The sequence below is a fragment of the Pygocentrus nattereri genome, chromosome 21 (assembly GCF_015220715.1).
Source record: "Pygocentrus nattereri isolate fPygNat1 chromosome 21, fPygNat1.pri, whole genome shotgun sequence".
In the NCBI taxonomy this organism is placed as follows: Eukaryota; Metazoa; Chordata; class Actinopteri; order Characiformes; family Serrasalmidae; genus Pygocentrus; species Pygocentrus nattereri.
In genome coordinates this window covers 35,490,283-35,505,234 of record NC_051231.1, presented here as the reverse complement: position 1 = coordinate 35,505,234, position 14,952 = coordinate 35,490,283, and the positions used below count along the sequence as shown (strand labels likewise).

General features: G+C 42.2%; 1 protein-coding gene across 3 annotated transcripts in view; it reads right to left on the bottom strand.

Moving 5' to 3' along the window:
• pparda (peroxisome proliferator-activated receptor delta a) overlaps positions 1 to 12,298 on the bottom strand; it is a 34,483-nt gene extending 22,185 nt beyond the window's left edge. Inside the window, exon 1 of one of the 3 annotated variants that reach the window (XM_037532288.1) lies at positions 12,030 to 12,298. The gene's annotated coding sequence lies outside the window, so the exon portion shown is untranslated. Of the gene's footprint in view, positions 1 to 11,104; positions 11,483 to 12,029 lie in introns of those variants that run through there. The other 2 variants (XM_037532290.1, XM_037532291.1) reach the window with 2 other exon arrangements.
• Between the last annotated feature and the right edge of the window lie 2,654 nt (positions 12,299 to 14,952).

Genomic DNA, 14,952 nt, shown 5'->3' with positions numbered 1-14,952 from the left:
CTAAACCTCCTCTAAACCCCCTCTACACGTCCTCTAAATCCCCTCTACTCCTCTAAACCCCCTCTAAATCCCCTCTACACCTCCTCTAAATCCCCTCTAAACATCCTCTAAACCCCCTCTAAACCTCCTCTAAATCCCCTTTACACCTCCTCTAAATCCCCTCTAAACCCCCTCTAAACCTCCGCTAAACCTCCTCTAAACCCCCTCGACACCTCCTCTAAACCTCCTCTAAACCCCCTCTAAACCTCCTCTAAATCCCCTCTACACCTCCTCTAAATCCCCTCTACACCTCCTCTGAACCCCCTCTAAATCCCCTCTAAACCTCCTCTGAACCTCCTCCAAACCCCCTCTAAACCTCCTCTAAACCCCCTCTAAACCTCCTCTAAACCTCCTCTAAACCCCCTCTACACCTCCTCTAAATCCCCTCTAAACCCCCTCTAAACCTCCTCTAAACCTCCTCTAAACCCCCTCTAAACCTCCTCTAAATCCCCTCTAAACCTCCTCTGAACCTCCTCCAAACCCCCTCTAAACCTCCTCTAAACCCCCTCTAAACCTCCTCTAAACCCCCTCTACACCTCCTCTGAACCTCCTCCAAACCCCCTCTAAACCCCCTCTAAACCTCCTCTAAACCTCTAAATCCCCTCTACACCTCCTCTGAACCCCCTCTAAACCTCCTCTAAATCCCCTCTAAACCTCCTCTGAACCTCCTCCAAACCCCCTCTAAACCTCCTCTAAACCCCCTCTAAACCTCCTCTAAACCTCCTCTAAACCCCCTCTACACCTCCTCTAAACCTCCTCTAAATCCCCTCTAAACCTCCTCTGAACCTCCTCTAAACCTCCTCTAAACCTCCTCTAAATCCCCTCTAAACCTCCTCTGAACCTCCTCCAAACCCCCTCTAAACCCCCTCTAAACCTCCTCTAAACCTCTAAATCCCCTCTACACCTCCTCTGAACCCCCTCTAAACCTCCTCTAAATCCCCTCTAAACCTCCTCTGAACCTCCTCCAAACCCCCTCTAAACCTCCTCTAAACCCCCTCTAAACCCCCTCTACACCTCCTCTAAATCCCCTCTACACCTCCTCTAAACCCCCTCTAAACCTCCTCTAAACCTCCTCTAAACCCCCTCTAAACCTCCTCTAAATCCCCTCTGAACCTCCTCCAAACCCCCTCTAAACCTCCTCTAAACCCCCTCTAAACCTCCTCTAAACCCCCTCTACACCTCCTCTGAACCCCCTCTAAACCTCCTCTAAACCTCCTCTAAATCCCCTCTAAACCTCCTCTGAACCTCCTCCAAACCCCCTCTAAACCTCCTCTAAACCCCCTCTAAACCCCCTCTAAACCTCCTCTAAATCCCCTCTAAACCTCCTCTGAACCTCCTCCAAACCCCCTCTAAACCCCCTCTAAACCTCCTCTAAACCTCTAAATCCCCTCTACACCTCCTCTAAACCTCCTCTAAACTCCCTCAGGGTGGTGGAGAAGGCGCCTCTGACTCTGACTCTGTTTTTCTCCATCCTAAATATAAACTCTTTCGTCTGACTTTCGTAAGATTTTACAGAGTTTTCCGTCTTTCATTAATCAGAGCTGATCAGCGGATAAACAGAACATTTCCAACAGCGCACTGAGCTCCTGCTGGGCGGAGCGTCACACCGTCAGTTTAGGGCAGTTATGACATCATCACCTTTTACTGACAAAGTCAAAGGCGGTTTTAGTGGTTAGAGCACAACTCGACCAAGCTGAGCCTGCGGCTCCTGGGCCTGGCGGTCTCTACGCATCCTGGACTTCATGCTTCATATGGAATATGGAACTGGAATATGATCCATATCTTCTTTATTTCCGTCGGTTCCTGCTCTTTGTTCTTGTTTTGCTGATATAAATAGAAACGTTTGTATGTGAGGTTCGTATTCGGCCCTCAGGTCAGGTTATGAGCTGATCTGGCCCGTGTGAGTCGGAGGCGAGCCGGAGGCGAGCTGGAGCCGGAGCCGGAGCAGGGGCCGGTCTGCTGACGGACTCTGAGGGAGCTAAAGCAATGAAAGCTTGATTAATCTGCAGATTTACCCCAAACGCTCGAGCACAGACTGCATTCATTCCCTCCTGCATGAACCGCAGCAGATTAGCTGAGTTCTCCTTAATCTACAGCAGGAATTCAGAGCCCTGCACACCCACGGAGCACGGCACGGCAGGCGGGGGGCGGAGCTGCTGCACCTCCTGCAAACAAAACATTCACAGCTCATCTCATTACGTATCCCCTCTCCGGGCTCCGCCCACAAATGGGCTTCTCGCAGCTACTGGTTTGGACAAGCTGTCAACTGCCTCTAATCATTAGCCCAGTGGAACCGAGCGACTCGTTTCACTGTGTTCATGTTAACATCAAACAATCAGCAATAAACAATCCAGCTTAATTAACTGTGATCATCTTGAATAACTGCACTTTTTAAAACGCGATTAGGTGCCTGTAATAACTGTGACAGGCGTGGCCGCACCTAATGACTATTTCCATAATAAACTAGTTGCTCCATTATAACTGTGATTAATCCATTAATTGGCCCATTGTGGCATTGATTAATAGATTAGTTGGTCTATTACTGCCTCGATTAATTGACTGGTTGGTCCTTTTTGGCTTTGATTAGTCAGCTTGTTGGTTCATTGTGGCTTCAATTAATCGATAAGGTGCTCTATTCTGACTCTGATTAATCAATCGGTTGGTCTATTATGACTCTGATTAATCGATGGGCAGGTCCATTATGACTCTGATTAATCGATTGGTTGGTCTATTATGACTCTGATTAATCGATGGGTTGGTCTATTATGACTCTGATTAATCGATGGGTTGGTCTATTATGACTCTGATTAATCGATGGGTTGGTCTATTATGACTCTGATTAATCGATTGGTTGGTCTATTATGACTCTGATTAATCGATTGGTTGGTCTATTATGACCGATTAATCAATCGGTTGGACTATTATGACTCTGATTAATCGATTGGTTGGTCTATTATGACTCTGATTAATCGATTGGTTGGTCTATTATGACTGATTAATCAATCGGTTGGTCTATTATGACTCTGATTAATCGATCGGTTGGTCTATTATGACTCTGATTAATCGATCGGTTGGTCTATTATGACTCTGATTAATCGATGGGTTGGTCTATTATGACTCTGATTAATCGATGGGCAGGTCCATTATGACTCTGATTAATCGATTGGTTGGTCTATTATGACTCTGATTAATCGATTGGTTGGTCTATTATGACTGATTAATCAATCGGTTGGTCTATTATGACTCTGATTAATCGATTGGTGGGTCAATTACGACTCTGATTAATCGATTGGTTGGTCTATTATGACTCTGATTAATCGATTGGTTGGTCTATTATGACTCTGATTAATCGATGGGTAGGTCCATTATAACTCTGATTAATCGACTGGTTGGTCTATTATGACTCTGATTAATCGATTGGTTGGTCTATTATGACTCTGATTAATCGATTGGTTGGTCTATTATGGCTCTGATTAATCGATTGGTTGGTCTATTATGGCTCTGATTAATCGATTGGTCGGTCTATTCCGACTCTGATTAATCGATTGGTTGGTCTATTATGACTCTGATTAATCGATTGGTTGGTCTATTATGGCTCTGATTAATCGATTGGTTGGTCTATTATGACTCTGATTAATCGATTGGTTGGTCTATTATGACTCTGATTAATTGATTGGTTGGTCTATTATGACTCTGATTAATCGATTGGTTGGTCTATTATGGCTCTGATTAATCGATTGGTTGGTCTATTATGACTCTGATTAATCGATTGGTTGGTCTATTATGACTCTGATTAATCGATTGGTTGGTCTATTATGACTCTGATTAATCGAATGGTCGGTCCATTATGACTGATTAATCGATTGGTTGGTCTATTATGACTGATTAATCGATTGGTTGGTCTATTATGGCTTCGATTAATTGATTTGTTGGGGACAGAAAATCTGCAGGTGTTACTCTGACAATGCTTCATTCAGGAAGTGAAAATGCAAGGATAAAAGGGGCTTTTTATCAATAAAGGGGGCTTTTTATCAATAAAGGGGGCTTTTTATCAGTCACATTAATAGATTTTCTGCAATTCTGAAAAATTAGTTTTTGACATGTGCAGAGAAAAGTCCAGGACTTCCAGCCCAGGACCGGCTGCTTTTCCGCATTTCTCCTCTAAACGTAAAGTGAAATGAATGAAAAGCGTCTTTATGGCGATGACATCATGACATACACTGATAGATCATAAACCAACAGTCAAACGGAGTTTTAATGAGTCTCAGTGACCCAAAGCCCCGTTTTCATTCAGCACAGCTGAGCTGGTCTGTGGTCATGTGTGTGGTCAGCCCTGATGGCCGTGCACTTTAGTTGAGCAGTTCAGACCAACAGTTTAAATCAGCAGCTGATCTTCAGCAGCGCAGCTGATTCTCTCTGCTACACCGAAAGGCAGCCAGCTGGGCAGCAGACGGTGATGCGCTGCTTCTCTTCGGCCACTGGGTTTAATAAGACAGTGGAGTTTCTGCTGTGGACGCTGTGTTACTCCCTCTGATCCCGCAGAGCTCGGGATCCAGCCCTTGTAGACCATGTTAAGGAGATGTTTCATAGTCTCTAAGTTTGTTTTTGAGTTGTCTCGTGATGCCAGGCTGGACCTGAATTTTAGACTTTTTGGATATTCATTGATTGACTAGGTATTCATTTTTCAATTTGGGGACTTGATTAAAAGTAGGTTAATCAATAAAGGCACCTGCAGAACTCTGTAATGTCTGTGGTTCTCAGGAGAAACTCAGACGAGCCGAGGCTTCAGTCCATAACGCAGCTTTACACTGACGAAGAAACTCAGCCTCTCCAGCGCTGACAACTAAAAACACAGCCCTCGACTCTGCCCCGGGACCCCCTCCATGAAGCGCTGGGTAACCTGAGCATGCCCTGTGCTGTTACCCCCTCCCAGCACAGCGCTAAGAGAGGCTCGCGGGCTGGTAGACGGAGCGAAGCTGCGCTGTAAGGAAAACAGCCAGACTGGAGATTCAGATTTACAGCAGATGAAGCTGTGAATGTGCTCTCAACTCAGGTGTCGAATACAGACCACCCCCATTCCCCCCAGTTGAACCTGAATATTCGCTGTTGATTAATGCTGAAGCCCAGAAACGCTCCTCAGGACGGCCCTGATTTGATGGACATGAGACACAGAAATGCCATCAAGCCAACTAGCGGATAACTGAGCCATTGTTTCCTATCACTGTGTAGGAGATGCACGAGGCTTCATTCACTGCACTCACTGATATGAATCTACATGTTTATCAGATCAGGTTCTCTATATATCACCACTCAGACACGGCCTCATTAACAGAGCGCAGCAGGTTAAAGAGCAGAGGTGGCCAAACGTTGCATCAGCTCTGTGGAGTTAGAGAGAAGTTAGCGCTCAGCGCTTCGAGGCTTTTTTCTGCATCAGCGGAATTTTCCTTCCACACTGTGAGGCCACAAACGACCACGATGACTAACGAGCGCGTGTCAGGATCAGAAACGCTGCAAAGGGACTGGAAACGTCTGCTCCACCAGAACCACCGCGGGGTTTCCATGACAACCCCCCCACTGCTTCCCAAACCACAAATATCAGTAAAGATCGATAAAGATCAGTAAACATCAGCCAGTCAGAACAACACGGTGTTAAAGCCTGATGTGGCTTTTCTCAGATTAGAAACGGCATTTCAGAATGAGTCACCACATCAACAGAGCACCCTGAACCACACGCACACCAGATTATACGAGTACATACTCAACAATACACAGTACATACTCAACAATACACAGTACATACTCAACAATACACAGTACATACTCAATAATACACAGTACGTACTGAATAATACAGAGTACATACTGAATAATACACAGTACATACTCAACAATACACAGTACATACTCAACAATACACAGTACATACTCAATAATAAACAGTACATACTGAATAATACACAGTACGTACTGAATAATACACAGTACATACTGAATAATACACAGTACGTACTCAATAATACACAGTACATACTCAATAATACAGAGTACATACTCAATAATAAACAGTACATACTCAACAATACACAGTACATACTGAATAATACAGAGTACGTACTGAATAATACAGAGTACATACTCAATAATACACAGTACGTACTGAATAATACACAGTACATACTGAATAATACACAGTACGTACTCAATAATACACAGTACATACTCAATAAAACACAGTACATACTGAATAATACAGAGTACATACTGAATAATACACAGTACATACTGAATAATTCAGAGTACATACTGAATAATACACAGTACATACTGAATAATACAGAGTACATACTGAATAATACACAGTACATACTGAATAATTCAGAGTACATACTGAATAATACACAGTACATACTCAATAATACAGAGTACATACTGAATAATACACAGTACATACTCAATAATACAGAGTACATACTCAACAATACACAGTACATACTGAATAATACAGAGTACATACTCAATAATACACAGTACATACTCAATAATACACAGTACATACTGAATAATACAGAGTACATACTCAATAATACAGAGTACATACTGAATAATACAGAGTACATACTGAATAATACACAATACATACTGAATAATACACAGTACATACTGAATAATACAGAGTACATACTGAATAATACACAATACATACTGAATAATACACAGTACATACTCAATAATACACAGTACATACTGAATAATACACAGTACATACTGAATAATACACAGTACATACTCAATAATACACAGTACATACTCAATAATACACAGTACATACTCAATAATACACAGTACATACTGAATAATACAGAGTACATACTCAACAATACACAGTACATACTGAATAATACACAGTACATACTGAATAATACACAGTACATACTCAATAATACACAGTACATACTGAATAATACACAGTACATACTCAACAATACACAGTACATACTGAATAATACACAGTACATACTGAATAATACACAGTATATACTGAATAATACACAGTACATACTGAATAATACAGAGTACATACTGAATAATACACAGTACATACTCAATAATACACAGTACATACTCAATAATACACAGTATATACTGAATAATACAGAGTACATACTGAATAATACAGAGTACATACTGAATAATACAGAGTACATACTCAATAATACACAGTACATACTGAATAATACAGAGTACATACTGAATAATACACAGTACATACTCAATAATACAGAGTACATACTGAATAATACACAGTACATACTGAATAATACACAGTACATACTCAATAATACACAGTACATACTGAATAATACACAGTACATACTCAATAATACAGAGTACATACTCAATAATACACAGTTCATACTCAATAATACACAGTACATACTGAATAATACACAGTACATACTCAATAATACACAGTACATACTCAATAATACAGAGTACATACTGAATAATACACAGTACATACTGAATAATACACAGTACATACTCAATAATACAGAGTACATACTGAATAATACACAGTACATACTCAATAATACACAGTACATACTGAATAATACACAGTACATACTGAATAATACAGAGTACATACTCAATAATACACAGTACATACTCAATAATACAGAGTACATACTGAATAATACAGAGTACATACTCAATAATACAGAGTACATACTCAATAATACACAGTTCATACTCAATAATACACAGTACATACTGAATAATACAGAGTACATACTGAATAATACAGAGTACATACTCAATAATACACAGTACATACTCAATAATACAGAGTACATACTCAATAATACACAGTACATACTCAATAATACAGACTACATACTCAATAATACACAGTACATACTGAATAATACACAGTACATACTCAATAATACACAGTACATACTCAATAATACAGAGTACATACTGAATAATACACAGTACATACTCAATAATACACAGTACATACTCAATAATACACAGTACATACTGAATAATACACAGTACAAACTGAATAATACAGAGTACATACTCAATAATACACAGTACATACTGAATAATACACAGTACATACTGAATAATACAGAGTACATACTGAATAATACACAGTACATACTCAATAATACACAGTACGTACTGAATAATACACAGTACATACTGAATAATACAGAGTACATACTGAATAATACACAGTACATACTCAATAATATACAGTACATTCTGAATAATACACAGTACATACTGAATAATACTCACTCAACACACTCACACACACTCACACACACACACACACACACCCGAACACTGGAAGGTAGAAAAGTGTGAATACTGCTGAAGCCAAAATGTAGAACAGTGAAAAGGGTTTTTGGAACGTCAGTGACGTGTCGAGCCATAAATCACTCGATTCCGTGATTCCTAGACGTTCTGATTCCAGCAGGTTTGAGCTCCAGAGCCGTCTGGTGTGTTTGACTCTGAACTGCAAACAAAATGGCCCAAAAACAGGCAGTGTGTAGCTAAAGCTCTCAGCCTGTGTTCATCACAGCAGCTACGCCACCTACAGTTTCCTCACAGCCCTGCAGTGGATTTAAACTTTCTTCGCTGAAGGTTCATACAAGCATGTCTGAATGAAACCCCGGTCAGCGCTGCGTCCTGCAGAGGTTTGGTCAGCGCTGCGTCCTGCAGAGGTTTGGTCAGCGCTGCATCCTGCAGATGTTCGGTCAGCGCTGCGTCCTCCAGTGATTCGCTCAGCGCTGAGTCCTGCAGTGATTCGGTCAGCGCTGCATCCTGCAGTGATTCGCTCAGCGCTGAGTCCTGCAGTGGTTCGCTCAGCGCTGAGTCCTGCAGTGATTCGGTCAGCGCTGCATCCTGCAGTGATTCGCTCAGCGCTGAGTCCTGCAGTGGTTCGCTCAGCGCTGAGTCCTGCAGTGATTCGGTCAGCGCTGCGTCCTGCAGAGGTTCGGTCAGCACTGCGTCCTGCAGATGTTCGCTCAGCGCTGAGTCCTGCAGTGATTCGCTCAGCGCTGCGTCCTGCAGTGATTCGGTCAGCGCTGCATCCTGCAGATGTTCGCTCAGCGCTGAGTCCTGCAGTGGTTCGCTCAGCGCTGAGTCCTGCAGTGGTTCGGTCAGCGCTGCGTCCTGCAGATGTTCGGTCAGCGCTGCGTCCTGCAGTGATTCGGTCAGCGCTGCGTCCTGCAGATGTTCGCTCAGCGCTGCGTCCTGCAGTGATTCACTCAGCGCTGAGTCCTGCAGTGATTCGGTCAGCGCTGCGTCCTGCAGATGTTCGCTCAGCGCTGAGTCCTGCAGTGATTCGCTCAGCGCTGAGTCCTGCAGTGGTTCGCTCAGCGCTGAGTCCTGCAGTGATTCGGTCAGCGCTGCGTCCTGCAGATGTTCGCTCAGCGCTGAGTCCTGCAGTGGTTCGCTCAGCGCTGAGTCCTGCAGTGATTCGGTCAGCGCTGCGTCCTGCAGATGTTCGCTCAGCGCTGAGTCCTGCAGTGATTCGCTCAGCGCTGAGTCCTGCAGTGGTTCGCTCAGCGCTGAGTCCTGCAGTGATTCGCTCAGCGCTGAGTCCTGCAGTGGTTCGCTCAGCGCTGAGTCCTGCAGTGATTCGGTCAGCGCTGCGTCCTGCAGATGTTCGCTCAGCGCTGAGTCCTGCAGTGGTTCGCTCAGCGCTGAGTCCTGCAGTGATTCGGTCAGCGCTGCGTCCTGCAGATGTTCGCTCAGCGCTGAGTCCTGCAGTGGTTCGCTCAGCGCTGAGTCCTGCAGTGATTCGCTCAGCGCTGAGTCCTGCAGATGTTCGCTCAGCGCTGAGTCCTGCAGTGGTTCGCTCAGCGCTGAGTCCTGCAGTGATTCGGTCAGCGCTGCGTCCTGCAGTGATTCGCTCAGCGTTGCTTCCTGCAGTGATTCGGTCATTTAGAGTTTTGATCTATACTGAGGCTGATGGTGACAGACTGGTTGCGTAACTGTCTTACAGCCAAACCACACGGTCTGCAGTGAGAGAAACTGCTAAACAGAGCTTCAGAGGAAGGAAGGACCCCCCCCATCTCCCCCCAACGCCCCCCCCTCCCCCGACTCTGAACAGCTGAAAAGTGCAGCAGCTCAGAGAGACGGTCCCGAGTAACCGCTGATGTCACCATGCAGTCAGTCAGGTGACCATCAGTGAATCTGCTGAGCCTTTAACTCAGTCCAGCTGTGTGTCAGACGGAGGACGCGGCCGGGCAGACCACTGCTGGAGACTCCATGAAGGTGCATGACCAAGAGACTGGGTGTGGACCGGGCTTGTAACCATGGGAACAGCATAACCACTGGGAAGAGTGTAGCACATCTGCTGAAATGAAAGTAACTAAGACCCAACAAATACGTCCACGGTCAGCAAACAGCGTAACTACGGACAAAAACAAGTGTGGAGTGACCACTGAAACAGGTGGCCACAGAAATGGGCGGAGCATAGCCATTTTAAGGGTGCTGCGTAACTATGGAGATTATTGTAGCAAATGGGAACCTTTATTCAGTATCTGAAACGTCCAGTAACTACAGTGGACGTGATGTGTGAATCTGGACCTGAAGCACTGATGGACAGTTTAAGTGGGTGAAGTGATGAAGCAGTGATTCCTACAGAGAATCTGCTCAGACCACACACAGCCAACCAGCAGGCTGCACTGGACACTGTGTACTACAGCCAGCTGGACAGACAAACACTGACCACACCAGAGGAACACTGACCATAACAGACAAACGTAACAAACACTGACCATTACTGACAACACTAACCATAAATAACACTGATTATAACAGACAAACACTGACCATAACACTGACCGTAACAAACACTGACCATAACACTGACCGTAACAGACAAACGTAACAAACACTGACCATTACTGACAAAACTGACCATAAATAACACTGACTATAACAGACAAACACTGACCATAACACTGACCATAACAGAGAAACACTGACCATAACAGAGAAACACTGACCATAACAGAGAAACATAACAAACACTGACCATAAGAGACACTGACCACGGTGTAAGAACAGGGGCCATAACTCTCCGCCGAACTGAAGGCAGCAGTAACAGGAGTTCAGCTCATTTGGTGGCTCAACGCTGCAGTCAGTGCCACTGATCTTCAGCTCTGACACAACATTCACACTAACTGACCCCAGCCTTGGACAGGACGGCTGGACTGTTAACACAGCGGTCAGTTTGTACGTCAAAAGGTGAGCGACCCTCTGAGAGGACGAGGGAGAAAAACAAAAACATTTCAAAGTCCAGTCTAAACTGGCCCAGATCTCTGGGCAGCCTTCTGTCTGCTGGACGCTCAACATTCAGACAGACAGGCGCGTTTGATCTGGTCATTATGCAGATGTGCCGCCTCACGGCTGCTTTAACGCGCTGGAAAACAATCCCACCTTCACTACTGACCACACAGGATGTTTGTGAGCGGTCAGTCCAGGAGTGACGCCTACAGATATGCAGATTAGCTCCTCAGAAACAGCGCTGGACTGTCTTTGTTTACTGGACTGCTTTTCTGGACAGTTTCAAGGCCATCTGCTTTATTAATCCCTCACAGACACAGCAAACCAACAACAACAACAACAACAACAACAACACTCCACTCCTACCCCCACCCCCACCCCCACCCCCAACACCCCCCGTCATATGGCCCATATGGACACTGCCACGGCTACCATGGTCAGTGGTCTGTGAGGACTGTGCTGAAAGTAAGTGGAAGGTCAGTCTGAGGGCTAAACTCTGGATCCCTGCTGCCCTCCAGGGGCTCCGCTGCTCTGAAGGCAGGAGAGAAAAACAAACTTCTGACAACACTCGGACAGTTAGTGGACACCAGGAGGAGGAGAGAGAAAGAGGGGAAGGAGAGGAGAGAGGGAAGGTGGACAGATCTGAGATGGTTAGTCATGTTCTCAGAACGTACCTGCCTCAGTAACACGAGCCCTGCCAGGCTGGAGCGGCTGGAGTGGTCAGTCGGTCTGTGTGGTCACAACTCAGCTCTCCGGCTCTGTAGTCCAAGTTCATGAGCAACAGAAGCAAAAGTAGGAGTAAAAACGCTTTTCCCGCGGCTCCCGAGCTCCTCCTCCCTTCTCCAACACTTCTGCTCCTTTTCCTCTCCCCCCTCAGTAGAAGCATGTCCTCCTTCTCCTCCTCCGTTAGGCTCCCTCCGCTCCTCCGCTCCTCCGCTCCGCTCTGCTCTCCATGCTCCGCCACTCGGCGCTAATCCACCACTGTCACTAATCTGGCCCGCGCCGCGCATGCGCGCCCTCTCCCGGCGTCAGCGCGGCGTCAGCGCAGTGACGTCAGCGGCCTCTTCACCCACCACTCGCTTTTGTTTGTTTCCCGCGTTTGTAAAAGTAATAATATAAAAAAATGAATGATAATAATAATGATAATCATAATGATAATAATGATAATAATAATAATAATAACGATAATAATAATAAACTGCTTATTGTTTACAGTGTTGCTTTATAACGTAAACAGCGTGGCGCAGGACGCTGAGCAGGTCATCGCTTCGTTATGAACGACTCAATTATTTCGAAAATGTTAAATTATTTTTTAAATAATATTTGGAGCAAATACTTATTACTGCTTTATTTAAACATTTAATTGACACTGATTTATTCAGCATCTACTATGAATTATTCAGTGTCTACTATGAATTATTCAGCGCCTACTATGAATTATTCAGCACCTACTATGAATTATTCAGTATCTACTATGAATTATTCAGCATCTACTATGAATTATTCAGCTTCTACTATGAATTATTCAGCACCTACTATGAATTATTCAGCTTCTACTATGAATTATTCAGCACCTACTATGAATGATTCAGTGTCTACTATGAATTATTCAGTATCTACTGTGAATTATTCAGTATCTACTATGAATTATTCAGTGTCTACTATGAGTTATTCAGTGTCTACTATGAATTATTCAGCTTCTACTATGAATTATTCAGTGTCTACTATGAATTATTCAGTGTCTACTATGAATTATTCAGCATCTACTATGAATTATTCAGTGCCTACTACCAATTATTCAGCTTCTACTATGAATTATTCAGCTTCTACTATGAATTATTCAGTGTCTACTATGAATTATTCAGCACCTACTATGAATTATTCATCTTCTACTATGAATTATTCAGTGTCTACTATGAATTATTCAGTATCTACTATGAATTATTCAGCTTCTACTATGAATTATTCAGCTTCTACTATGAATTATTCAGTATCTACTATGAATTATTCAGCTTCTACTATGAATTGTTCAGCACCTACTATGAATTATTCAGTGTCTACTATGAATTATTCAGCACCTACTATGAATTATTCAGCACCTACTATGAATTGTTCAGCACCTACTATGAATTATTCAGTATCTACTATGAATTGTTCAGCACCTACTATGAATTATTCAGCACCTACTATGAATTATTCAGCTTCTACTATGAACTGTTCAGCACCTACTATGAATTATTCAGTGTCTACTATGAATTATTCAGCACCTACTATGAATTGTTCAGCACCTACTAGGAATTATTCAGCACCTACTATGAATTATTCACCTTCTATTATGAGTTATTCAGTATTTATTATGAGTTATTCAGTATCTACTATGAATTATTCAGCTTCTACTATGAATTGTTCAGCACCTACTATGAATTATTCAGTGTCTACTATGAATTATTCAGTGTCTACTATGAATTATTCAGCACCTACTAGGAATTATTCAACTTCTATTATGAGTTATTCAGTATTTATTATGAGTTATTCAGTATCTACTATGAGTTATTCAGTATTTATTATGAGTTATTCAGTATCTATTATGAGTTATTCAGTATTTATTATGAGTTATTCAGTATCTACTATGAGTTATTCAGTATCTATTATGAGTTATTCAGTATTTATTATGAGTTATTCAGTATTTATTATGAGTTATTCAGTATCTATTATGAGTTATTCAGTATTTATTATGAGTTATTCAGTATCTATTATGAGTTATTCAGTATCTACTATGAGTTATTCAGAATCTATTATAAGTTATTCAGTATTTATTATGAGTTATTCAGTATCTATTATGAGTTATTCAGTATTTATTATGAGTTATTCAGTATCTACTATGAGTTATTCAGTATTTATTATGAGTTATTCAGTATTTATTATGAGTTATTCAGTATCTACTATGAGTTATTCAGCACCTACTATGAATTATTCAGCACCTACTATGAATTGTTCAGCACCTACTATGAATTATTCAGCACCTACTAGGAATTATTCAGCTTCTATTATGAGTTATTCAGTATTTATTATGAGTTATTCAGTATTTATTATGAGTTATTCAGTATCTACTATGAGTTATTCAGTATCTATTATGAGTTATTCAGTATTTATTATGAGTTATTCAGTATCTATTATGAGTTATTCAGTATTTATTATGAGTTATTCAGTATCTATTATGAGTTATTCAGTATCTATTATGAGTTATTCAGTATTTATTATGAGTTATTCAGTATCTACTATGAGTTATTCAGTATCTACTATGAATTATTCAGCACCTACTATGAATTATTCAGCACCTACTATGCATTGTTCAGCACCTACTATGAATTATTCAGCTTCTACTATGAATTGTTCAGCACCTACTAGGAATTATTCAGCTTCTATTATGAGTTATTCAGTATTTATTATGAGTTATTCAGTATCTACTATGAGTTATTCAGTATGTATTATGAGTTATTCAGTATTTATTATGAGTTATTCAGTATCTATTATGAGTTATTCAGTATCTATTATGAGTTATTCAGTATCTACTATGAGTTATTCAGAATCTATTAT